At 42.7% G+C, this 25138-nt stretch overlaps 1 pseudogene; it reads right to left on the bottom strand.

Annotated features, from left to right (window-relative positions):
* Positions 1 to 23703: 23703 nt before the first annotated feature.
* LOC127756338 (uncharacterized) lies at positions 23704 to 24935 on the bottom strand (annotated as a pseudogene).
* Between the last annotated feature and the right edge of the window lie 203 nt (positions 24936 to 25138).

A 25138-nucleotide genomic window follows, 5' to 3' on the forward strand; every position in this document is an offset into this window, starting at 1 on the left:
CGTTCGATCCCGTGCTTTTCTAGTCGGCGACCTGGTTTTGAGGAAAATTCAAACTACACGAGATCGGCACAAGTTATCTCCTCCATGGGAAGGGCCATTTATCATCTCTGAAGTCACCCGGCCAGGTTCCTACCGACTCAAGCGCGAAGATGGTACACTTGTTCATAATTCTTGGAATATCGAACATCTTCGTCGTTTGTACGCTTAAGTTTATCTATGTATTTCCCTATCTTGACTATCAACATCAAGCCTTCTTCTTGAGGTTGTCAGTCGGGGGCTACCATAATAATAATGGAGTGTGATTTTTTATCAATTCAATTTGCTTACTTGGTCTATCATTGCCTTGTTTGATTTTTCTACTTAGTTTACGAGGACTAGAAGTTTTTAATAGCTTTTGCGGGTTTTAGGCTCAACAAAGCTTGGCAAAGGCTTTTAAGAAATCAACAGCTAAGCCAGAAACACCAAGCACAGCATAAATACACCGGTATTGTACAAATTGTGCCTCCATCATTCGTCATCCAATACATTTACATTCAATCAGTATCAGTCTTCTCATCATCAGAGTTGTTGTTACCAGTCGGCCGAAGGTCAGTATCCTAAACCCGATCTACGACGTCACCTGCAATCTTGTCGGCTGCTTTTTGAGCATCGTTGATAAGATCAAGGGCAGCCTCTTCGCTTGTCCCGTCCGCAAAACCATCAACAGTATCAATATCGATCTTCGGGTACAGGGATTTGGTCATTGCTAACGCTAAACCTGCTCCCATGCTTCCGGCTTCTCTAATGTTCTTGAAATAGGTGTCCGGAGCGATTCTCAGCTTGTCAAACACTTCGGAAGCATCGAATCTACTTGGGCCATTGTTATTATAGAACATTGCCTGGACAAGCGGGGTAGCGGCATTGGCGACCTCATCCCTGGCTCCTTCAAGTCTTTTGATCCTGCCAACCAGAACGTCGAACTGGGCTTGGGACTCGATCTTGCGGTCTACAATAACAAATTCATGTCAATGATCTGCTGCATCAAAGAGAGAAACTCAGGTTGTTGGCTAACAATACCTTCAACCTCCTTCAAAGCCGAGTCCCTTTGTGCAGCCAATTCTGCCTTGTTATTTTCTAAGGCCTGAATTCGTTTCTCCAGTTGAGCTATCTTGGCAGCTTGCACTGTTTGGATTCCAGATAGTTGAGGATACAATTATAACAGCACAAATTAATGGGGCAGATCTTGAGGTTACCTTTTGATGAGCCACTCAGTTCAAAGTTTGAATCCTGGAGTTGGGTAATCCGGTCCCTTAGATCATGCTCTGTCTTTTTGGCAAGCTCTTTGGCTTCGTGTAGCTGATCCCTAACAGCTTCAAGGGTCCCTAAATGAGGAACCAGCTTTTCTAAAGTTGTGGTTTTGGCCTCATTACGGAGATGGATTCTCTGCGCAATGATTCACGGTTTAGTCTTGCTGAGAAAGAAACAAGGTCGCCAAAGGCAGCCACCTGGAAGACTTACATTTACAATGCGGGTAGCTTCTCCGAGTGCTTTCTTCAACTGGCGCACCTCTTCGTCTTCTTTCTGTCGATTTATGACAATGCCTGCAGGTTGAAAGTTCTCGTCCCACCATTTGATTAAGATGGGGGGACGAGAGTCAGCAGCTGCCTTTATGCGAGGGATTTCTTCTCCGTCACCGCCTAGTGGTCCTGATGTATTCCCAGACATTAGACAAGCAAATCGGAGTTATTCAGATTGGCATTACTTGAGAAGATGGGTTACCTGAGGTGATTTCCGGTTGAGCGTGAGGTGATCCTTGCCCTTTATCTGGAGACCCAAGCGTTGGGTCGTTACCAGCGTCCGGTCCTTGGGAAGTTGTAGCCTGAACTTCAACTTCAGGAATTTCTTGATCTGGACCTACTTCCGACTGATTGCCAGTCAGGGGCTCTTGGTTTGTTGCAGTTTCTACTTCTGCCGACTGGTTTCCAGTCGAGGGCTGGTCGCTTGGATTGACCTTATCAGTTGAAGTCTAGGCGCCAGTCGGCTGGTCCTCAGTAGTCGGCCCAGCTTCTTTGGATGAACCTGTCTCTGTGTTAGCTGGATCAGAGTCCTTCCCGGCTGGATCTATGTCAGACGGTTTCTTGCAAAGTTTTCTTCCAGTTTTCAATATTATCTTCATGAGAGAAGCATGTCGAAGTGAAACGGTACCGGATGGTTTATACCTGAAGGATTTTCTAAACTTTGGCATGGGGTGGCTAGATAGTTTCTTCTTCGGAGCAGTGTGCTTTGGTAATTTTTTGGGTGATCCCTTATCCCCAAATTTATTATTGTCGTCGCCTTCGTCGTCGTTCAGCACAAGCTTTCTCTTGCGAGAATCTGTCTGCCCAGTCGGATTGGGAGTTTTGGATTGGGAGTCTGACCTGATTTTTGGTCCTCCACTCCCCTGAATGGTCTGATGACGAGGAGATCGGCGTTGAGCGATTGGGGGGTCAGACTTTATCAAAGCAAATTCCTGAATGAAATGCCTCCACGGTCAGTTAATTCAACAAGAAGACAAAATTATGTTTTGATCACGGTTTGAAGAGTTCTGATACATACCAGCGGAACAGAGCAAAATGAGGCCTAATGCCCAAAAAAGCTTCGCAGACATGGACGAAATTTGCAATATGGACTATGGAGTTTGGATTCAAATGATGTAAACTGATTCCATAGAAGTTCAATATCCCATGGAAAAACTTCGAGGTTGGAAGAGCAAATCCGCCATAGAAAAAGTGAGAAAAAACCATGACCTCATGTGTATCGGGGGTTGGGAAAGCTTCACCACATGCTGGCCACTATCCGATGATCTCCTTGGCTGGGAGAATGCCGTGCGCCGCCATCTCCTTCAAGTTCTCCTCCGTCACGTCGGACGACGCCCATTGGCCTTCAAAGCTTTCTTTTTCTTCCGCCATCGATTTGACCCGAATGAGCTGATTTGATTCGAGGGATGGCTGGGGAGAGATGTGGAATTGAAGCGATGAGCTGCGGGGAGGATTTTGGTGAACTTTTTGGAGGTGGATTGGAGCGGAATGGTGAACCCTAGTTTCGCCGGCGCAGTTCTGTACTATAGCAAGGAATGGGGAAAATGGCGAGAGTTCCGGCGGGGAAGACGAAGCGCCGCTTAGACTTCGGGATTTTTTGTTAAGGGTTTCGGGCGTGCTAATGGGGCTAGGCCTGAACAGTACTTCAGCCCAATATTATTAACAGCGTGGCCCGTTGTGCTCCTTAGGGACTTAGGCATTTTTGCTTTGGCAATTTATGCTCGCAATGGTGTGGCCCAATGCTGATAAAATCCTTTTTAATGCGGTTATATAATTCTTGGGAATTATTGCAATGCAAATTAAAAGGTACCCGACAGAAAAGTGTTATACTATTTTTGTAAGCTTTTTTAGGCTGCAAAAGCTGTCTGGGTTAATTTGGGATGACTTGTTTTTACAATGGTCATTCTCTTGGCGTGTTATATGCCTATTTTAATTATGGTGAGAGTCATAGCCTAGGCTATTAGACTTATTAATTACCATAATTTTTATAATATTTGATGGATTATCTTTAGAGTTTTTTACTCGGATGCCTGTCAAATATGTTCATTTGTGAACTTTTTAGAGTGTTATTCACTCGGATTCTTTTTACTATGGCTGGAAAGCAGTCGGCTGAATGCCTTGTTGGGCGCCGCATATGCTTTTGTCATATGATACATGATTATGCTATTATTTTGTTCTCGACTACATGTTTAGTTTGTTAACTAATCATATAGTCGGGGGCTACACCTAATTAGGTGTATCTATTCGATGCACCATGTTTTTTATCTTTTCGCCCCTTATAGTCTTTGTCTTCGCTACTCGGCAGGCCTTAGCAGGGAAAAATTAAAGCACTCGGATTATTATTTTTGAGAAAGCTATGTTATCGATTGCAAAGGTCTCGGGGGCTACTGTGGAGATTATGGATACCCCATATCTACACGGCGGTTATATTTAGACTGGATATAGGATACCGAATATAGATAGAATATCTTTATTTGTATCTCGGGTTTGTTTCTTAACTTGTACGTCAAGGAAATACCCTGAGGCTTAGTCGGTTACGATTGTATTTTATCTGTATTCTCGTATTCTGATAAGGATATGAGTTATACCTTGTAATACGGACTCCTTCCCCTATATAAGGAGGGGTCCGAGTCCTTCCTGGGACATTAATTTTCTTAGAGATTATACATCCAATAATACACTCGGCGGATTCATCCCCGGACAGGAGTAGGGTATTACTTCTTGAATAAGAAGGCCTGAACCTGTATAAATCCTTTGTCTCCAAACCCATCCACTTTTCTAGCTTGATAGCCACTCCCTTTTAGTATTGCCGAAATCTTGTTTCGACAACAAGCCACTACGTTGTGTGGCGATTGTTCGCCGGTAAGGAGGCGCCTCGACATCAATACCGTTGAGATTTCTTCCCCGACGCTAGCAGAAGCCGGCATCGACTCCTCTTAGTCTGACCTTCAGCCAACGAACCATGCTGCGGCTACAGGCCTAGTAGTAGGCCAACAAGATTCGGCGGCCATGGCCTCCCCTCCACCTCCACTGACCACGCCTACCAAGGTCGACGTAAAATTTCTCTCTGCTTTGTGTTATTTGTACATATTTTGGGCTTATTTTCTATTCGTTCATCTATTGTATACAACTATATCAATCAATCTATGCCATTGTATTTTATATCCGATCCTCTGTGACGTAACGGTTAAGATCATTTTTTCTCCGATTAATATGGGAATTTCTAGCAGTTGTTGCTGTTGATGTTGCCGCATTACGGACGTTGAATAGAATTCATCCATTCCCTTACAAACAATGCTACAATAGTTCCTCAACAGTTTTTCCGGATTGCTAGAATTATGGCACATCTATTGCTAGTAACATCGATTGTAATGATATAAGTCTATCCACAAATAAAAAAGACTAAATTTGATCTACAACTAGAGAAACAAAAATAATAAAATCAGGAAGCGAATAGTACCCGTAGAACGAAGATAAAATTTGACATTTTTGTTTATTTATTTGTAGATCTAATTTAGACTTACATATTTGTATATTGTCTTATATCATCATAATCTATCTTAAAAAAATTTATGAAATTTGTATCTATCTGTTTAAATTACGTGCATACACCTAGGTGCCATCACCTTTCCATGGCACCTAGGTGTAAAAGTTACTTTTCCATGCACCCTGCGCTTTGCTCAGTGAGTTGTAACTACTACTGGTCTTCTAATTTGTTCGCGCCCTGCAATGAACAGTTGAGGTCGTGTGACACCTGTGTTCTACTGAAGCATATGTCTGCCGGCATTACTGACGATCGCAACTTTTTCTTCGATCACTCGGTAGATGACACAGGACGTTTGAAGTGCCTCTTCTGGTGCGATTCTCAGTCTAGGCACGACTATCAGTATTATGGAGATGTAGTCATGTTGGACAGCTTGTACGGGACAAATAGGTACATCATGCCCTTCTTCACCTTTGTTGGATTGAACGACCGCCAAGAAACCGTCTTGTTCGGATGCGATCTCTCACAAGAAACCTCTGATGCCCTTACGTGGCAGTTGCTCCAATCATTTCTGCGTGCCATGGAGCAACAGTACCCCAAAACTGTGATCACCGATGGTGACTTTGCAATGCAGGTTGCCATCGCGAAGATACTGTACAAGTCCTGCCACAGACTCTGTTCATGGCACATTGGTCGTGACGCTGTGAAGCATCTCGGCAACAAGAGGCAGCGAAGAGCCTTCATGCAATTACTCTATCACCGGTTTTCTCCCGAAGGATTTGAAAGCCAGTGAGCGATGTTTATTGAAGAATACAAGGAATGGAATATCAATTGGCTTTCAAGTATGTATAAACGGAGGACACTGTGGGCTGCAACATTCAACCAAGCAGATGACAATCACCTATCCAGGCTCAGGCTGCTCAGCACTATGCACCGAAGCGCGACCATGCATTCCATGCTGCGGATATCGCTCCAATCAAAGATGTCACTGGTTAGTACTCCTATGTTTGAGCAGTTTGAGCATGTATTGCGTCATGTGCGGACTAGCTAGACATCGAAGCAGGGCAGTCCACTCCACTCCCGTAGAAGACACCAAATGCTCCGGACTTGTCGGTCAAGAATAAACTATCTATGTATCTATCTATATGCTGTTCTTTTAATTCAGTAGATCATAATAACTTTCGTGTGTTCATCATACAGACCCATCCATAGAGTTTCAAGCTGCATTAGCCTTATTTATATAACCAGTATTGTTTGTTTACGTCCTCAAAATCCGGGAATGTATTTTCTACACCAAGCTGCTAAGTGCCATGGCACCTAGGTGTATATGCCCGTGGATGGATGTGTTTACGCCCGAGATCCACACGTGGGCATATACCTGTTAACGATCAAATTTGGTAAATCATGCATTGGATATGGACATAAAACCGAAGCGGATTTGGTGGAATTCGATGAGCTCAGAAACAGAGTGCGCATCGGTTACGGTCTGAATCGGCTACGATCTATATCAGCTGATGCCGAATCGGACAACGAAGCCGATGTAGCCGATTCCGACAAGCTGACGCTAGAATCATTGTCGGACTAAGTTTATGTACTTCATGAGGATTGCCACGTGCGGATTGAGTCTGAAGAAGGCAATTGTATCTATTAATTAGGATATTTTATATTATTTCCTTATAGATCGTGTCGGTACGAGTCCGCCTAAGGGACTTGTTCGTATCTTGAGTTGTAATAGAGTTAGGAGTCGTATCCGACAAGGACATATTGTGTACTTTGGGTATAAAAGTAAACCCAAACCCGTGTAAGAAAAAAACAATCAGTTCAATAACACTTTCGGCGCATCGCCACCTTTTCTACTTTCGTTTATTTCGACGAGTTCTTGCTTTCGAGTTGGGCTGCATCGGTTTCAATCTCCGAGAAGAGGTAAAACTTGTTATGGCGGCTTGCGTTCTCGCGATTAGTGCTTCCATCTTTATGATACTCTAATCTTGCTTATGTAATTCATCAAATTATCATATATGCTATATAATCTAGATCAATATTGCTATCTTACCTCGAATCGGCTAATTCTTACTATGAGGAAGCAGCTGATAGGGTTAGGTATCAACGTTGACTTAGATTATATAGTATATCCACCATCTCGAAAGGCTTTCATCGACGTATTTCGATCTTATACTTCTCCTTATGCTTAATGCTGCATCGGTTGGGTCCGACCTATTAAGTAATATCTAGAATTATAATATCTAACTTGTTTTATGATTGCTATTAGAGATAGTATCGGAGTTTCAGCCGATCTTACCTGATTTGGTTATCTTGTTTGTTATTTTACTTACTTAATGTACTAAACCCGCTCTTTATATTAAGATCTCACTGTGGTAAAATATATTAAGTTTGTTATTAATCTGTTAAACCATCTTAACACTTGATTGATCCTTGTTTAATATATTTTGCTTATATTGATACCTTAGTATAAAGGGGTATCGGAGTATTAGCCGATATGAGTTAAATCTGTGTTGTCGAAGTGACAACCGCGTACGTCGAAGCACGTGGTTACTCAACAGTGTTGGGAATAACAGTAAATGTATTGATTGGTAAAATTTTTTTGGGATCCCCCATTACATGGCCCTAGGGGTCTATTTATTGCCCCCATTATAGGATATCAGCTGTTAGGGTTTAGGTTTACAGGGGAATTGACATGGTTGCCCATATGAAAGGGACATTTACATGGGTATATAGTGTCATTTGGATATATGGGCTTCTAATGGGCCAATTGGCGAACAGGCCTGGGCGGCTGGGATGGCCCCTTGGGCCTTCTTGAAGTTGGGCTTGTTACGGCGAAGTCTCCTTCCTTCGGCATACATCCTTCGCCGTATAGTCTTCGCCCAAGACGCATTTGGTCTTGCTAGATACCAGCGCGACTCTTCAGCCTTCGCCATCTTTGCTTCATAGTCTTCGCCATGGGGCTTCGCCCAGATGACCTTAACGTCTTAAGCCTGAATCCTCGCTGGTTGCATGGTTTCGGCAGACCTGGTCGAAGGGTCTCATGACATACCGCCAACAAGCCCCTCATGGGCAAGGGTGAGTTAGAAGCTTCGGCCAAGACCGTGCAAACCATGTGGTATGGTATTAGGCGCCCCCTTTTGGCCGACGTTCCTGCCGAAACCTATATTGGAGTCCTGCAAGAAATTTTGAGCACATGGTTTTGAAGGTCGTGCTCATGACAATTAAGGACCGGTTCACGAGCTACTGTTGTGAGACATTAACCGTACTAACCACAAGCCAGAATGGGCAATGGCTGGACACTTTCTATAGCAAGGCTCATTGCGGTGCGCCAGACTGAGAAGCGGGGAGAAGCCCGTGGGGGTCGCTGGGGAGTCCATGCCTCTGGTTTTTGAGGGGGTGACTATAATCCAGGAAAGGTGCGCTGCTTTGAGTTGAGCTATATGAGGGGTCTTGTCACAACTACACAAATGGTGACATGTTCAGCATGTGCACATGGTGATATGGTGACATATTATGGAGTTGTGTCTTGTGGGTAAATTTGTACACCTCTGGCCAGAGTAAAACTATTCGAATAGCCGTGCCCGTGGTCATGGGCGGGTTGAGCAATGTTTTTCGTGATTAGTCTCATACCTCTCACAGTAATTATTGATGCTATAATTGGTAATAATTTGCTTAGCTCCTGGTTTGGAGTTAGATCTGTACAGCCGGCTATGGTTGTTCAGGATGGTTGGGCCTGAGCAGCATGGGTGTGCTGTTCAGTGTTGATTAAAATTGATGAATAATTACTCTACTGTTTTACTACTCTTAAATGTTTCCTAAATGCTGCTTGTGCAAATAAGCCTATTTTATTGCCATCCTTTGGTATCCTTGTGCACTTACATATTTGTTGTGTGGCTTATTGAGTATGTCATATGCTCACCTTTCAACAATCAATTAACCTCAGTTGAAGAAAAAGGATCAAGTAGGAGAAGACGTTTGGCTTATACCCCAGTTGAGCTGCCTGTGGGAGTGGAGCCGGAGCTTCGCTAGACCGTTAATTCCGCTGCTGTTTTCTTTTCTTTTGTAAGTATGTAACGTTATTATTATGATGGATTTGTATATTAAATTATCAGTTTGTGTACCTCGGCTGATTCCTGGACGAGAATTTCATGCACAAATAAGTTCGGAAATTATTTGTGAATTTCCGGGCGTGACAATTCCCCCGCTCAACGGTAGCCCCTTTTCGCCCCCTGCCTTGTTCACAGCGCCTTGCTGCGAAGGCCCATTTGGGTGTGGAGATGGTGTGGCGAAGGGCGAAGTCATGATTCGTGCGTGAGGTTGGGCCACAGTGTTTGGCTACCCGGCTCCGAATGGTGATGCTTGGTGTGCCGCCATGGATGGGTCGAACGAAGGCTGGGTCCATGCCATGGCGACCTAGTTCGGCACATGATTCGTTCTGAAGCCTGATATCGTTGCCTGTGGTTGAACGGTTGGTGCTTGAGTGGCGTTGCTGAGGTCGAACTGCGGTCCTTGACTCCATGGCGAAGCCCCCAGACCGGACTGGTTCGCCTGTAGCCAACTGGGTGCACCTTGACTTATGTTCCCCTCCGGTTAGGCCGAAGGGGTTGTACCTGAAGTGTTCTGGGGTTGGTTGAGTTGCTGAAGGAAAGCTTGAAGCTGCGCCTGCAAAGCCGAAGCCCTCTCCACCATTGCTTGTGACATTTGACCTGGTGGTGGGGGTGTACTTGGGCGGTGACCGGCCGAACTTGTGCCTGTGCATGAGGAGTCGGGTGTACTGTTGCCGCCGAAGGCTGCCCGGCGAAGTACGCTGGCGCTTGCATGACTTGTGGTGGAAGGACCTGAATCGGTGCTTGCGGGTAGACTTGGGGTGGAATGTAGCCCGCCGAATACTGGAGAATGGGGGCCGAGGCAGACTTGGCTTGTCAGGCCGCTTCGTATGCCTATTGTTGCTCTTGCATCTGACGAAGCATGTTCTGAAGTCGTGCCATGTGCTGACGCATGGCCCCTATGTCAGCTTCGGCTTGCGCTTCGAGGTTGGGGTTGACTTGTGTAGCGGTGAGCGCGGTCGAAGTCGAAGCCGGCTGTGATGAAGTGGCTTGGGGCACCAAGAGTTGGCTTGTCGAAAGGATCTCCGCCCTGGTCCGGAGCGCCCTCGCCGCCACAGCTGCCCTTGACGTGTCAACCTCGTTCAACACTTGCCCCGTCAAAGCGGCGGGAGCCGAAGATGGTGGTTGCGGCGCGGGTGCCGAAGTTGATGGTGCCACACCAGCTTCAACGACGGGCGCCGAATGCTCTGCTCCCGCTTCGGTAGCCATCTCCCCTCCTGCTTCGCTCTCCTTTCGCCTAGCAACCTTCTCCTTTGCGACCTTCTTCGGTGGCATTCGCTCTCAGTGGTTTCGCTCAGAGGTCCCCACGGTCGGCGCCAGCTGTTGTCGAAGTGAGAACCGCGTACGTCGAAGGACATGGTTAATCAACATTGTTAGGAATAACAATAAATGTATTGATTGGTAAAATTTTTTTGGGATCCCCCCATTACATGGCCCTAGGGGTCTATTTATTGCCCCCATTACAGGATATCAGCTGCTAGGGTTTATGTTTACAGGGGAATTGACATGGTTGTCCTTATGAAATGGACATTTACATGGGTATATAGTGTCATTTGGATACATGGGCTTCTAATGGGCCAATTGGCGAACAGGTCTGGGCGGCTGGGATGGCCCCTTGGGTCTCCTTGAAGTTGGGCTTGTTACGACGAAGTCTCCTTCCTTCGGCATACAACCTTCGCCGTATACTCTTCGCCCAAGACGCATTTGATCTTGCCGGATAACGGCAGGACTCTTCGCCATATTTGCTTCATAGTCTTCGCCATCGGGCTTCGCCCAGATGACCTTAACGTCTTAAGCCTCAGTCCTCGCTGGTTGCAAGGTTTCGGCAGGCCTGGTCGAAGGGTCTCATGACATACCTCCAACAATTTGTAACATCGGCTATGCTATGAACATATATAAACTCTATTTTGAGGTACTTTTAGACATAAGTGATTTATACTGTCTCGTCACACTGTCCGATCTATCCCAATCACTTAGTTTAAACATATTTTGAGACATAGATTATATATCATTGATATCTACAGCCGATCGAATAGATTTAACTTTCTTTTACATTATACATCACAGCTGATCTACTTCACGTAACATCGGCTAGGTTATGAACTACGTCATCAGCCATTAGCCGATTTGCTATCGTTTATGGGTTTAACATTGTTTTGTTTCCTTGTTTCTTGTTGGTTGCAGGATCAAACCAACTGGCACGCTCAGAACCCGAACTCAAGATTTTTAGGACCTGCACTAGAGTTAAGCATATCTCTCAGGCCAGTGTGTGTTTTTCGCATCAACACGCTTTTGGCACACCTGGTGGGACATGAGTTTCAAAAGTCTTCATCATGGTGGACATCAAGTCAACTGATGTGGACCCAGAGAACATCATCCCGATGACAATGGATAAGCTGACGCCAGAACAAAAGGCAGAGTTTGAGGATATGATGAATAAATTGCAAAGTCGGTACTTACATTCATTTGTTCAAACTCGTTCGGGTACGGTGATCCAGAGGTACAAAGTCGCTTTGCCAAAGGAAGATGAGAAGCCCGAGTCAAGTTCCAGCAATGGTGGTAAACCTCAAGATGACAAGCAAGAGGAAGGAGCCCTTCCAGAACTCAACAATTTACAAGATCGGATTGATTATGTTGTGCATCATGGTTTGAACAACCAATCAGGGGTGCTTGTCAACACCTTAAGTAACATTGTCAGCTCTATGTTGATGGTAAAATTGCTGAACACCAAGCTAAGGACCAGTATTCCTTCCTGAGGGCATATTTCCAAATTACAGGACTCTAGTGACCGATAAACAGCCAATTGTTTTAGGAACAGCTCCAGAACAGCCGACTGCATTAGCATCGGCTCCCTTGAAGCCGATTGTATCATCATCGGCACATAAGCAACAAGAGTTTAAACCTCACGTCACAATTAGGCTACAACCTCAGCATACAGGGCAAAATATTCCTCATGTTTCCCAGGAACAAATTGCAGCCATGTTCAATACAAACCAGCCGACTGTTGAGACAATTCAACAAGTACCGATAGTGAAGCAGACATCGTTTGTTCAGCAACATCAGCCTATCGGTGCTCAGTTTATCCCTGATCAACAGCCTCATGTGGTGCATCAATCCCCTCAACCCAACATGGGGGGCAATATTAACTATCAATACCAGCCTCATTCACCTCAGGTTCAGTATCGGCCTGGGCAATAACCTCAACCTTAATATCTGCCTCAAGTCAATCAGTTTGATCCAATTTAGCAGCAGTACTAGGGAGGTCTCCAACAAAAGCCTTGGGCTGATATGATAGCCGATGTGATGAGGGCACAGTTTGGTTTCAAGCCTAAGGATTCTGACAACTTGTATCGGCATCCATATCCAGAATACTTTGAGAGGATTCCATTGCCAAACCGATACAAAGTTCCAGACTTTTCTAAATTCTCAGGATAGGACAATGTGTCAACCTATGAGCATGTCAGCCGATTTTTAGCTCAATGTGGTGAGGCAACGGCTACTGATGCTTTGAGGGTTAGACTTTTTCCTTTGTCCTTGTCTGGATCAGCTTTTAAATGGTTTTCATCTTTGCCATACAATTCTATTCAAAGTTGGGTCGATCTGGAAAAGCAATTTCACAAGTACTTCAACAATGGAATCCATGAAATGAAATTGTCTGATCTTACAGCAATCAAGCAAAGGCACGATGAATCTGTTCAGGATTATATTCAGAGGTTTAGGGATATGAGGAACAGATGCTATAGCTTGGCTTTGACCGATTCTAACCTAGCCGATCTGGCTTTCCAGGGTCTACTGTCTCCGATCAGGGAAAGGTTTTCGGCTCAAAACTTTGAGAGTTTGGCTCATTTGGCTCAGAAGGTTACGGCACATGAGCAAAGATTTCACGAAACTAAAAAGACTGTGGCTTTTAAAAAGGTGAAGAATGTTTATTCTTATACTCCTGAATCGGATGAGGATGATGATCCTGAAGTAGCAGCAGCTGAGTGGGCAAGGAGCAAGAAAGTTGTTACATGTCAATGGGTCAAGAATTTTGCCAAGGAGGAAAGATATGACTTTGACATTATCAAGGCTGACAAAATCTTTGATCTACTACTTCGGGAGAAGCAAATTCAACTTCCTGCTGGACATGTGATTCCAATAGCCGATGAGTTAGAAAAGAGGAAATATTGCAAGTGGAATAATACTAGATCTCATAGTACTAATGAGTGCAAGGTTTTCAGACAATAGATCCAATTTGCTATTGAGCAAGGGAAAATCAAGTTTGATGATCCAAAGAAGCCGATGAAGGTTGATGGTAATCCTTTTCCTATGAACATGGTTCATAGCAGTGGGAGGGCAGCCGATAGCAAGAATTATCGGTCCAAACAGCTTGGTTCGGCAAGGATTATCAACAAATATCAGAAGAGACATGATCGGAAGGAAGATAAGTGTTATGAGGGTGATGATCAGATTCTACTAGAATGAAGGGATGAGGTCGCCATCTATACAAGATTGCCCAGGATGCAGCAATTTTGATAAGAAGCGTGCTGCAAGCTCAAGCCGATCTTATCCTAAGGAAAATCGGCTGAAACAGAAGAAGTTGCCTGTTCATCAATGATTGGGTCCGATCCATCATGATTACTTTCAAGATTTTGAAGATGAAGATGGAACAAAGAAGCAATGGTGTCCTTCTGGTATTTTTACCAAGAACCAGAAAAGAAAAGTTCAAAGGATGAGGAACAGTGAGCAATTCCAGGAGGTGCAAGAGGAAATCAATCATCGGCTGAATAAGGCAAAACTAAATCAAGAATGGCGTGTGAAGAGCAAGGTGGTATCAGCCGATGAGATTGAAGCCAACATAGCAAAGAGGTTGGCTAAAGGGAATGCAGTTGCTTATGCATCGGTTAATATGGCTTTTGTGCTACCAGCTGAGTTTGGGGTTGATCAAGCCGATGCAGATATCGTGGAAGAATCATTCGCTAAGTTGGTTTTGTCACCAGAGCAAGCTATTTTTGAGAAGCCAAAAGAGACAGAGAATTGGCATCTCAAGCCATTGTATCTCAAGGGATTTGTCAATGGCAAGCCGATGTCCATGATGTTGGTTGATGGTGGGGCTGTTGTAAATTTGATGCCATATGCTACATTTAAGAAGTTGGGTCAGAATTTAGATAATCTCATCAAGACTAACATGGTTCTTAAGGATTTTGGTGGCAATCCTTTGGAGACCAAGGGAGTTTTAAATGTGGAGTTGACAATCGGCAGCAAAACTGTTCCTACCACGTTTTTTGTCATCGATGGGAAGGGTTCATATAGTCAGTTGCTTGGAAGGGATTGGATTCATACAAATTGTTGTGTTCCTTCAACCATGCATCAGAGTTTGATCCAATGGCAAGGTGACAAGATAGAAGTCGTGCTAGCCGACAGGTCAGTTACCATTGCTAATGGCGATTTGTCTGTTTGGGAGATGGATAGTACTGATTGCTTATCTGGAAAAGTTTGGGAAGGAGATTTTCTAAAAGTATCCGATTGTGATATACAGCCAATTGGAGATGGAGAGCCCCAATTGTTGCTTTGAGGGCGTCGTGGAGTGTTCAAATTTCTACACCAAGGATACTATAGATGATTTCGATGGCAAGCTTAGACAGGGTTTCATGTCGGCCGATGATTTGGAAGAAGTTGATATAGGTCTAGGAGGTAGACCTGGGCCGACTTTCATTAGTAGGAATTTGTCATTTGATTTTAGAACCAAGTTAATAGAGCTGTTAAAAGAGTATAGAGATTGCTTTGCTTGGGAATATTTTGAGATGCCAGGACTTAGCAGATCGATTATTGAACATCGACTACCTATCAAACCAGGATATCGGTCATATAAACAACCACCTAGGAGATGTAAAGCCGATATGTATGATGCTATTAAAGCTGAGATTACTCGTTTGTATGATGCTGGTTTTATTCTGCCATGCCGATATGCTGAGTGGGTTTCTAATATGAGTAAATTCCTTGTGTACCCCTGAAAACTCACTCAATCCCTTCCATACCCCTAAAATTTACCCGATCCCTTCTATGCCCCTGAAATTTCAGTTTGATCCCTTCCATGCCCCTACCGCTACATTTTCCATTATTTCACTGTTACGTTTGGTTACAAATGTCATTTTTGCCCTTGATGCTTTAGGTTTAAATGTAAGCTTCAAAAACAATTGAAAATTTTGTTTGATTGCACAGCATGTGCATTTTATAAAACTAATGAGACTAAATAATTAGTGCAGAAAATTTTGACATAAATTTTGAAAATAAAATAAATGTAATAAATTAAAATTTTTATTTGAAATTTTAATAGGATAATAGATTTTTTTTTATCGGGAGCATTTATAAAAAAAATGTTGTGAACATTGGTAGTCCTATCTTTATTTGAATGCTCCTCATTTTTATGACTTTTTTATAAAAAAAATAAATATGTTTTTTTATTTTATTATCTAAAAATATTTTTTGGGATAAATAATGCATTGCACAACAAACTCATAAGTATAATAGTCTCATGCGAGAAGCTTTTATATTTTTAATAATGTAATTCATGAATTTCTTTGTTCATCCAAGGTTAAAATGGTCATATAGAAAATAGACGGTCAACTAACGGTCAACTGACCGGAGGGGTATGCAAGGGATCAAAATCAAATTTTGGAGGTATACAAGGAAGTAAGGAAAATTCAAGGGTATAGAAGGGATTAGGTAAAATTTCAGGGGTATACAAGGGATTTTCTCTTCTAATATAGTTCTAGTTATCAAGAAAAAGGCAAAATTAGGGTGTGTATTGATTTTCGAGATTTAAACAAAGCTACCCTTAAGGATGAGTACCCCATGCCGATTGCCAATCAATTGGTTGATGCTACTTTAGGACACAGGATTATAAGTTTTATGGATGGCAATGCGGGATATAAACAAATTTTTATGGCAGATGAAGATATTCATAAGACTGCTTTCAGATGCCCTGGTGCAATCGGCTTATACGAGTGGGTTGTGATGACTTTTGGCTTGAAGAGTGCTGGAGCTACATATCAAAAAGCTATGAATTATATCTTTCATGATCTGATCGGCTTGTTGGTTGAAATTTACATTGATGATGTGGTGGTTAAATCAAAGGAGATTGATGATCACATAGCCGATTTGCAAAAAGTTTTTGGAAGAACAAGGAAATATGGCTTGAAAATGAATCCCACAAAGTGTGCTTTTGGTGTATCAGCTAGGCAATTTTTAGGTTTCTTTGTTCATGAGACGGGAATTGAAGTTACACCGAGAAGTATTAATGTAATCAAGAATATTGAACCTCCAGGGGACAAGAACAAGTTGTAATCTTTGATCGGCAAGATTAATTTCAATAGGAGATTTATCTCTAATTTATCTGGGAAGATGGAGCCCTTTACACCTTTGCTCAGATTGAAAGCCGATCAAGAGTTTACTTGGGGGTAGAACAGCAAAAGGCCTTGGACAACATCAAAGATTATCAAAGTTCCCCTCCAATATTGATTCCTCCACAGAGAGGGGTGCCTTTCAAGTTGTACCTGTCAACCGATGAGAATTCAATAGGCTCTGTCTTGATCCAAGACTTTGAAGGCAAGGAGAGAGCAATCTTTTATCTAAGCAGAAGGCTTCTGGATGCAGAGACAAGGTATTCGCCGGTGGAGAAATTGTGCTTGTGCCTGTATTATTCTTGCACAAAGTTAAGGCATTATTTGTTATCCGACAAGTGCACCATTGTTTGCAAAGCCGATGTAGTCAAGTACATGCTATCAGCTCCAGTGTTGAAAGGGAGAGTTGGGAAGTGGATTTATGCCTTAACAGAGTTTGATCGGCTCAGTTGATATAGTGCCTTGGACATTGTTTTTTGATGGATCAGTTTGCACTCATGATTGTGGTATCGGCTTGGTTATAATATCACCAAGGGGGCATGTTTTGAGTTTGCTTATACAATTAAGCCTTATGCTACCAATAATCAGGCTGAGTATGAGGCAGTGCTTAAGGGATTGCAACTTTTGAAGGAAGTTGAAACCGATGCTGTTGAAATTATGGGTGATTCTTTGTTGGTTATTAGCCAATTAGCCGGGGAATATGAAAGCAAGAATGATACGTTGATGATTTACAATGAAAAGTACAGGGAGTTGATGGATGGTTTTTGGCTAGTGACGTTGAAGCATGTTTCTCGGGAGCAAAATATGGAGGCAAATGATTTGGTTCAGGGGGCATCGGGTTACAAGCCGATGGTCAAAGATGTTGACATAGAGGTTGCCACAATTACAGCCGATGATTGGAGGTATGATGTGCTTCAATATTTAAAGAATCCTTCTCAATCGGCTTCAAGAAAATTAAGATATAAGGCTTTCAGATATGTCTTGCTGGAGGATGAGTTGTACTATCGGACGATTGATGGGGTATTGCTTAAATGTTTGAGTGCCGATCAAGCTAAGGTTGTGATGTGTAACATCCTGAAAATTCAAGACAATAAAAATCACGAAAATTTCGAACTTTTTAAAACTTTTGCATCATGCTGGTTGTTATGATTGCTATTGCTTGCCAAACCGTAAATGATCACAAAGAAAGTAAAGTAAGGATCTAAAATTTAAGTAATAGATAAATTTACGAGAATATAATATTGTTAACCCTACAAATAATTACGCACAAGAAAACAAAGCCAGACAAACGAAAGGTTAATTACTAATTTAAATTATGGATTAAATACTAAATACGTGAACCATGTGTTGCGTGCCATGACATCTAAATACACATGAAATGATGACCATTTATAATGGAACTCTATCTATAACATAGTTTCACTAGGAGTAATTAATGGGATATTACTAAACTATAATGGTCTATATAAAGGTAAACCAATTCACATGAAATAATGGTCATATAATTAAATTAAGCTTTATAAAATTTACTATTTATAGAATAAATAGATTGAACCTATCCGTGTAAAATATATTGCTATACAACTAAACTCGACCAACCTGCTAATGTATTAGTCATGACAAGTCGTTATATTAAATTCAATATCACACCAAAGTTTTCAAAAATATATAAGTTCACTTTAGGGCCAATAATCTAAATTAATCTAAAAAGAACTCGTTTGTGTGATAAATAAATAAATATGGGAGGTAATAATTTTGGATGAATTTTCATGAGGATTTAGTGCCTAAATTTAGTTAACATTTAACTAAGTAAAATTAGAGTTTATAGGATTAAAATAGTATAGGAAATGGGCTAAAATGGGATAAATAGGAAAAGTCACTGTTCATTACGGCATAGGTGTTCGATGTGGTCCCCTAGCCCTCCCCCTCCTCTCCCACCACGGCGCCCTAGCCGGCCGTGCGCCCCGCGCCGCCGCCGCCCGTCGCGTCGCCGTCCGACGCCGTCGCCGTCGCCGTCGCGGTCCGTCGTCGCTCCCGCGCCGCGCGCTGTCGCCGTACATCACCGCCGCCGTCGCGTCGTCACGTGTCGCCGTCGCGTCCCCGCTTGTCTCGAGCCCCGCGCTGTTGCCGTTGCCGCGCCGTCTCCATCCCGCCGCGCGCCGTCGCCATCGTCTGTCGCGTCGTCTCGAGCCCCTCCCTCCACGTGCGTTGTCGCCGTGCCGCGCCGCCTCACGCCCCTGCCGCGCCGCGCGCGTCACTATCGCCCGACGCCGTCGCCTCGCTCTGCTGCGCGCCGCTCGCCCATCGCCATATGCCACTGCCGCGCCCCGAGCCCCACGCTGCCGCGCCGCGTCGCCGTCGTCATTAAGCACTGCCCGCCCCCCCCCCCATCCCCCTATATAAACCCCTTCCCCTTGCCGCCCATTGCTTCCCACACCACCCTCACCACCTCCCCTCCCTTTCCCCTCTCTTTCCCGTCCCCGGCGTCGCCGCCTCTTTGGAAGCCGCCGCCGCCGCTGAGCCGACGCGCCCCGCCGCGGCGCTGTGCCTCGTCGCCGCGCTGTGCTCCGACGTCGACCCCGCCGCCGCGCCGCGCCGAGTGCCGCGCCGTGCGTCGCCGCCTTGCGCCGCCGTCGCCGCCGCCGCCGTCGGTAAGCCGCTGCCTCCTCCCCTTGCTCGGTCGCCGTCGCCAGAGAGCCGAGAGAGAGAGGAGGGAGAAGAAGCCGGGAGGGAAAGGAAGAGCGAAAAGAAGAAAGAGAGAGGAAGGAGAGGAGAGATTAGAGTGGGCCCCACGTAATTGGTGAATTGTAATCCCCTTCTTAATCTTTATTAGTTGTGTCTATTACATGTGGGTCCGGGTGGTTAAAAATCTAATTATAGAAGTTTTATGGTCTCGAGTCTATGACATGTGGGCCCCACTTGTCATTAGCTCTTCCTATTTCCCTTTAGAAAATAATTCGGTAGGAAAAAGAAATAAACCCGGGGTCCCACTTGTCAGTTGGTACGAGGCTGTGGATATGTCTTGGATTAAAAATAAATCGTTTATGAACAGTAGCTTTTCGCAATTTCTCGGATTAATTCAAATTTGAATCTTTACACTAGCATAACTTATTCATTTTAACTCGGATTTGAGTGAAACTTGAACCTAAATTCATCTAAATTCATAAGCTTTCCAATGATATATAATTCACTATTCAATCAAATATATTTATAATTATAAATTAATTAATATCAAATGATTAGATAATAGTTAACCTAAATAGTGTGCCAATAAATAAAAATGGATATTGTACAGTAGCATAATTATCTTTAATATGTCTTGTCATTGTAGCAACCAAATAAATTAGTTATAATCAATCCTTCAAATTAATGGGTGTAAAGGAAAATATTAGTGCCATTTACTAGCCTATGTCCAAATATAACTAAATCCATGACTTATAAATTATTTACATAAAGTTTAGCCTCATATTTTGTAACTAAAATATAAACACACATAGATGAATCTTTAACCTGTTTAGGAGAGTAATCACAGAGCTAGTTGTATTTGGACCACTTAAAAATTAGTTGATACAATGTCATGTGAAGTAGAATATATATATATAGTCGGTTGATATCCATTAGTTAACCAAACAGAGCCATCTTAAAATCAACATGTATTGTATAGCTTACAGTAAAAAGCAACTACTCAAATATATGATCCAATAATAAGACATTGTTGCTTACAAATATACTATACATCCCATTATAGTTGTACGGTATAGTATTAATTTGCGTGTTGCATATATTAAATTAGAGGGAGTGTATGACAAACATGTATATTAGATAAATACTAGTTATAAATCTTGACCTCATATAATTATAATTATAGTTCAACTGTAAATTAGGATTATTCATTGTAAAATTATGTGATGGGATAATCTGTAACCATAATATGATTAACCTAAACAAATCTAACATACAAAGCATGGATAATTATTAACCTTTTATAATTTATTGTGACAAGTAAAATATGTTCATAATTAAAGTAAAGCTTCCATCAATAAAATAATAATACAAATGATTCACTGTAATTATTTGATTGATCCTAAATCCATCTAACAACAGAACCTCTAGTATATAACCGTCCTACTTAGATAGATGCATACATAGCCATAATCCTTCCATAGCCATTTGATAGACTAAACCACCGATTAGCCAAAAATATATGTATCCCATAAATGCTATGTTGGTTAACTCCTAAATAGGCCACGTTGACAATAGAAAGATTAAGAAACCTTAGCCCCTAGCGTGATTGGAATCCATTAAGCAGACACGAATAGTATATTTTGTTGTGCATATTTGGTTGTTGTTTGAATATTGGTTTTTCTTGCGTATTATAGAATTTATGTATCGGTTAGTCGTGAGGCAACGTCAGCAACTTCTAGGATGTGAAGGTTGATCAAGAATTATATCAAGAATAAGGACTATCCTGAGCAAGGCAAGACATCACTATTCCTTGAACATGTTGATCCCAATTGCGAAATTATTTTGTTTATAGACTCTAAATTCTTAACATGTGTAGGATGGGATATTGCATGATGAATTTTATGCTGATGGAGCCACTTCCTGAGAGGAGGGAAGGTGGACGTCCTCAGAAAACCATGACGACTCAATGGCGGGAAGCTATCCTTGGGATCACAATGGATGGTGGACAGAACCGTCGTTGTTTAATGTGAACACTGGTATTAAAACTTGCTCAGTCTATGCTAGGTCTTAGGCTTGTGAAAAGATTTGCAAAACTTGCTTTGCGCAAAGGAACCTGAAGCCATTCCTTAAAATACCTCTATCATATGCATTGTTCTTGTGGTGGCTTACTGAGTACGGTTGGTACTCACCCTTGCTATTTATATATCTTTTAGGAGAGTGTTGAAGAGAAGCCCTTGTCGGTACGCTTGTGTATCCAACAAGATGATCGGAGTGCGGTCTTGTTCTAGGTCTCGTTCCCCAGTCGACTGCCTGTGGCATGTTAACCGGGCCCTTATAATATTTTGTCTTCCGCTGTTGTTCTCTAATCGTTGTTGGCCTACCTGGCCCTAACGTAAGTATTTAACTCTTTTAGACTGAACTCATTCGTGATATGTTGTGATCCAACTATGTATGTGTGTACCAACTACTGATCCAGGGATTGGTACGGATAAACACAGAAGATTTCCGATTTCCAAAATCGGGGGTCTACATGATGGGAGAAGTACATGAAAGTATATGTGGTACTCATCAATCGGCTCACAAGATGAAGTGGTTACTTCGACGAGTAGGGTATTTTTGGCCGACAATGTTGGAGGATTGTTTCAAATATTATAAAGGGTGTCAAGATTGTTAGAAATTTGGAGCAATTCAAAGAGCACCAGCATCGGTTATGAATCCTATCATCAAGCCATGGCCGTTCAGAGGTTGGGGAATTGATATGATCGGCCAAATTAATCCACCTCGAATAAAGGACATAAGATTATATTGGTGGTAACCGATTATTTTACAAAGTAAGTGGAGGCAATCCCATTGAAGAAAGTTGATTCTGGGGATGCAATTCAGTTTGTCAAGGAGGATATCATATACCGATTTGGTGTTCCTCAGACTATAACAAACGATCAAGGATCTATTTTTGTGTCAGATGAGTTTGTCCAATTTGCGGAAAGCATGGGGATTATGCACAAGACAATGGACAAGACAATATTATGCACAAGACAATGGACAGGCAAAGGCATCTATCAAAAGTTTGATTAAGTTGATTAAGAGGAAGATTGTCGATTATCCAAAGCAATGGCATAACCGATTAGCTGAAGCATTATGGGTTTATCGGATGGCTTGTCATGGTTCGATTCAAGTACCTCCTTACAAGGTAGTTTATGGGCATGAGGTGGTTTTACATGGAAAAGTGTCTTCGGCTCAAGAAGGATTGAGTTACAAGATGAATTGACAGCCGATGATTATCATAATCTCATGGTAGATGAATCGGAAGAATTGGTTCAATCAAGATTGCGTGCTTTGGAAAAGGTGACACGAGATAAGTTGAGGATTGCTCGTCATTACAACAAAAATGTTGTGCCAAAATCTTTTTCAGAAGGCGAGTTAGTTTGGAAATTGATCCTGCCAATTGGGACTCGTGATAACAAATTCGGCAACTGGACGCCGAATTGGGAATGATCGTTTCAAATCAACAAATCTGTTTCTAAAGGAGCGTATATGTAGCAAGGACTTAATGGAGAAGTTTTTGGCAAGGCTCTCAAAGGGAAATATTTGAAGAAATGTTATCCAAGTGTTTGGATCAATTCATGATTCGGCTAAGTTATGCCGATACATGATAGCCGATGTATTCACATTGCCTTTAGATGGCCGATATAAGTTATATCGCCCTTAGTCTTTTTATTTTATCATAATCGGTTGTGTTGTGCCGATATGTGATGGCCGATATAAGTTATATCGTCCTTAAGCACTTTTTATGTCATCATAATCGGTTGTGTTTTTGCCGATCTATGATGGCCGATATTTGTAATATCGCCCTTAGTCAAAATTTTAAATTTTATCAATGTTTGTTCAACATTGTAAAATTCAAGGGGCATACATATTACAAAAAGTGTGGATTCAAAAAGCAAAGTGTGGACTCAAAAAGCAAATTTTGTCAGCTAAGGAAAAGTTGATTATCGGCAAAGGAAAAGGTGATATTGATCAACACAATTCACATGAGGTCACAAAAGTAAATATATTACAAAGGATCACAAAAGTTTAAGACCCCTATTACAAAAACTTTTCAGCAATTGTTCATCCAGATACAAATTTTTGGATAGCCGATACAGCCCTTTGCCTAATTTGTTCTACTTCATCGATCATTTGGGCATCGGCTGCATCGGTTCCTGGGATCACCTTCAGGGACTTGGTTAGCTATGACAGATGCTTGACAGAAGCTTCCAATTTGGACTTTTGCTCTTCAATAGCCTTGGGAAGATCGGCAAGTTTTTGCTCTTCAAAGCAATTTGGGCATTGCATTGCTCTAGTTCTGCCAAGAGCTCTATCATGCGAGCATCCAGCCAATCGATGTTGGTTTGCGTGGAATTTGGCCAGGCAATCAATTCGTCAAGTTTAGCTTTGTCTGCAGTAATCGATGTCTGATTGATTTGGATCGTGGCTTCAAGATCCTTTCATTCCCGCCGATCGGCAATCCTTTGCCTTGCCTTCTCCAGCTTGAATCGGTGTTGCTCGAGGAAGACTGCTGGAGTAAGGACTTTAGCTAACTCATCTGGAATTTGATCTTGGATCTCGCCGAACCTGGCTCTGATGGATCCACAATCAACCACAAGGGTGTCTAGAGAACTCTCTAGCCGATTTGATATTTCCATAAGTGTGGTTTTGATATTATCGGCTAGAGGGGCCAGAGCCTTGCTGGTTGTATCTTCCTCTTCATCCATGAACTTCCCTATGTCTAAAAAAAAACATATCGGCTAGAACCTGAAAAAGACAATGTTGAATTTGTTAAGTGTTTGGAAATTTTAGAAAAGCCGATATGGATTTTTTGTGGTTAAGTATTTACAGGGATGGCAGGAATTGGTGCCTCTTCTTCAATATGGTGACTGCCTACAGCCGATGGAGCGTGCTCATTTGATTCATGCTGAGCAGGGGTTGGAGAACGACAAGGCTGAAAGAAAGGACAAATTTAGATCAAAATCGGTTAAGTGAGACTTAAAGGAAATTTTGAGTTAAGAGTTACCGATGGAACTGGTGTTGGCTTTTTCTTCCTGCCGGCTGCTTTCTTCTTCTGCAAATTAAGTCTTAGTTAGAATCGGCAAGTTGGTATTTGAAGAAGTCAAAACCTACAAAGGATACATACCCTTGGTTGACGAGCTGGATGTGTTGGAGTTAGTGGAGTTCTTTGAGGAGCTGGGACATCAGCTGGTGGTGTTTGCTCTCTTGTCTCGCTGATATCGTTAGCAGCTGCATCTACATCTTCCTCCATGGCCTCATCATCCAAGAACTTATCAACATCTGGATCCACAGTCGGCAGATCATCAGTTGCTACAACTTTCTGTTTCTTCGGTGTTTTCTTCTTTGTAGCCGGTGGATCGGCAGCCGATGGTTTAGCCTTCCTTTTCTTGCCAACATCGGTTGGGATCGGCTCACGAGTTTGCCCGTGAAGAAGAGTTGATGTCTAGGGGGCATTATAGCCGATAACCGGGGGAACCAATCCACCACCATTGGGAAGAAGACCTGAAGCATAATTGATCTCCTGACCGCTTTCACTGACATGAGGAGGAGAAGATTCTGTGGTCTGCAAGCAGATAAGAAAAAGTGATTAAGTATTAAGAAACATCGGTTTGCAGATAAGAAATCTGACAAAGGCAAAAATACTTACTTGAGGGATCATGTCAGGGAACATGTCGGTCAAGTACATAGATGCCGATTGGTAGAATAAATGTTTCTTCCACTCTGCCCACCATCGGTCATAGGTTGCACTTCTCAGTAGGGCCAACTCAATATTCTCGATAGTGCCAAGTGGGGACCCTGGTATGTTTAACAGCTGATCCATCATCAAAGCCGATGTGATTTCTCCTCTACTCTAGATCTTGTCGGCGAAGAACA

This window comes from Oryza glaberrima, chromosome 12 (genome assembly GCF_000147395.1).
Source record: "Oryza glaberrima chromosome 12, OglaRS2, whole genome shotgun sequence".
In the NCBI taxonomy this organism is placed as follows: domain Eukaryota; kingdom Viridiplantae; phylum Streptophyta; class Magnoliopsida; order Poales; family Poaceae; genus Oryza; species Oryza glaberrima.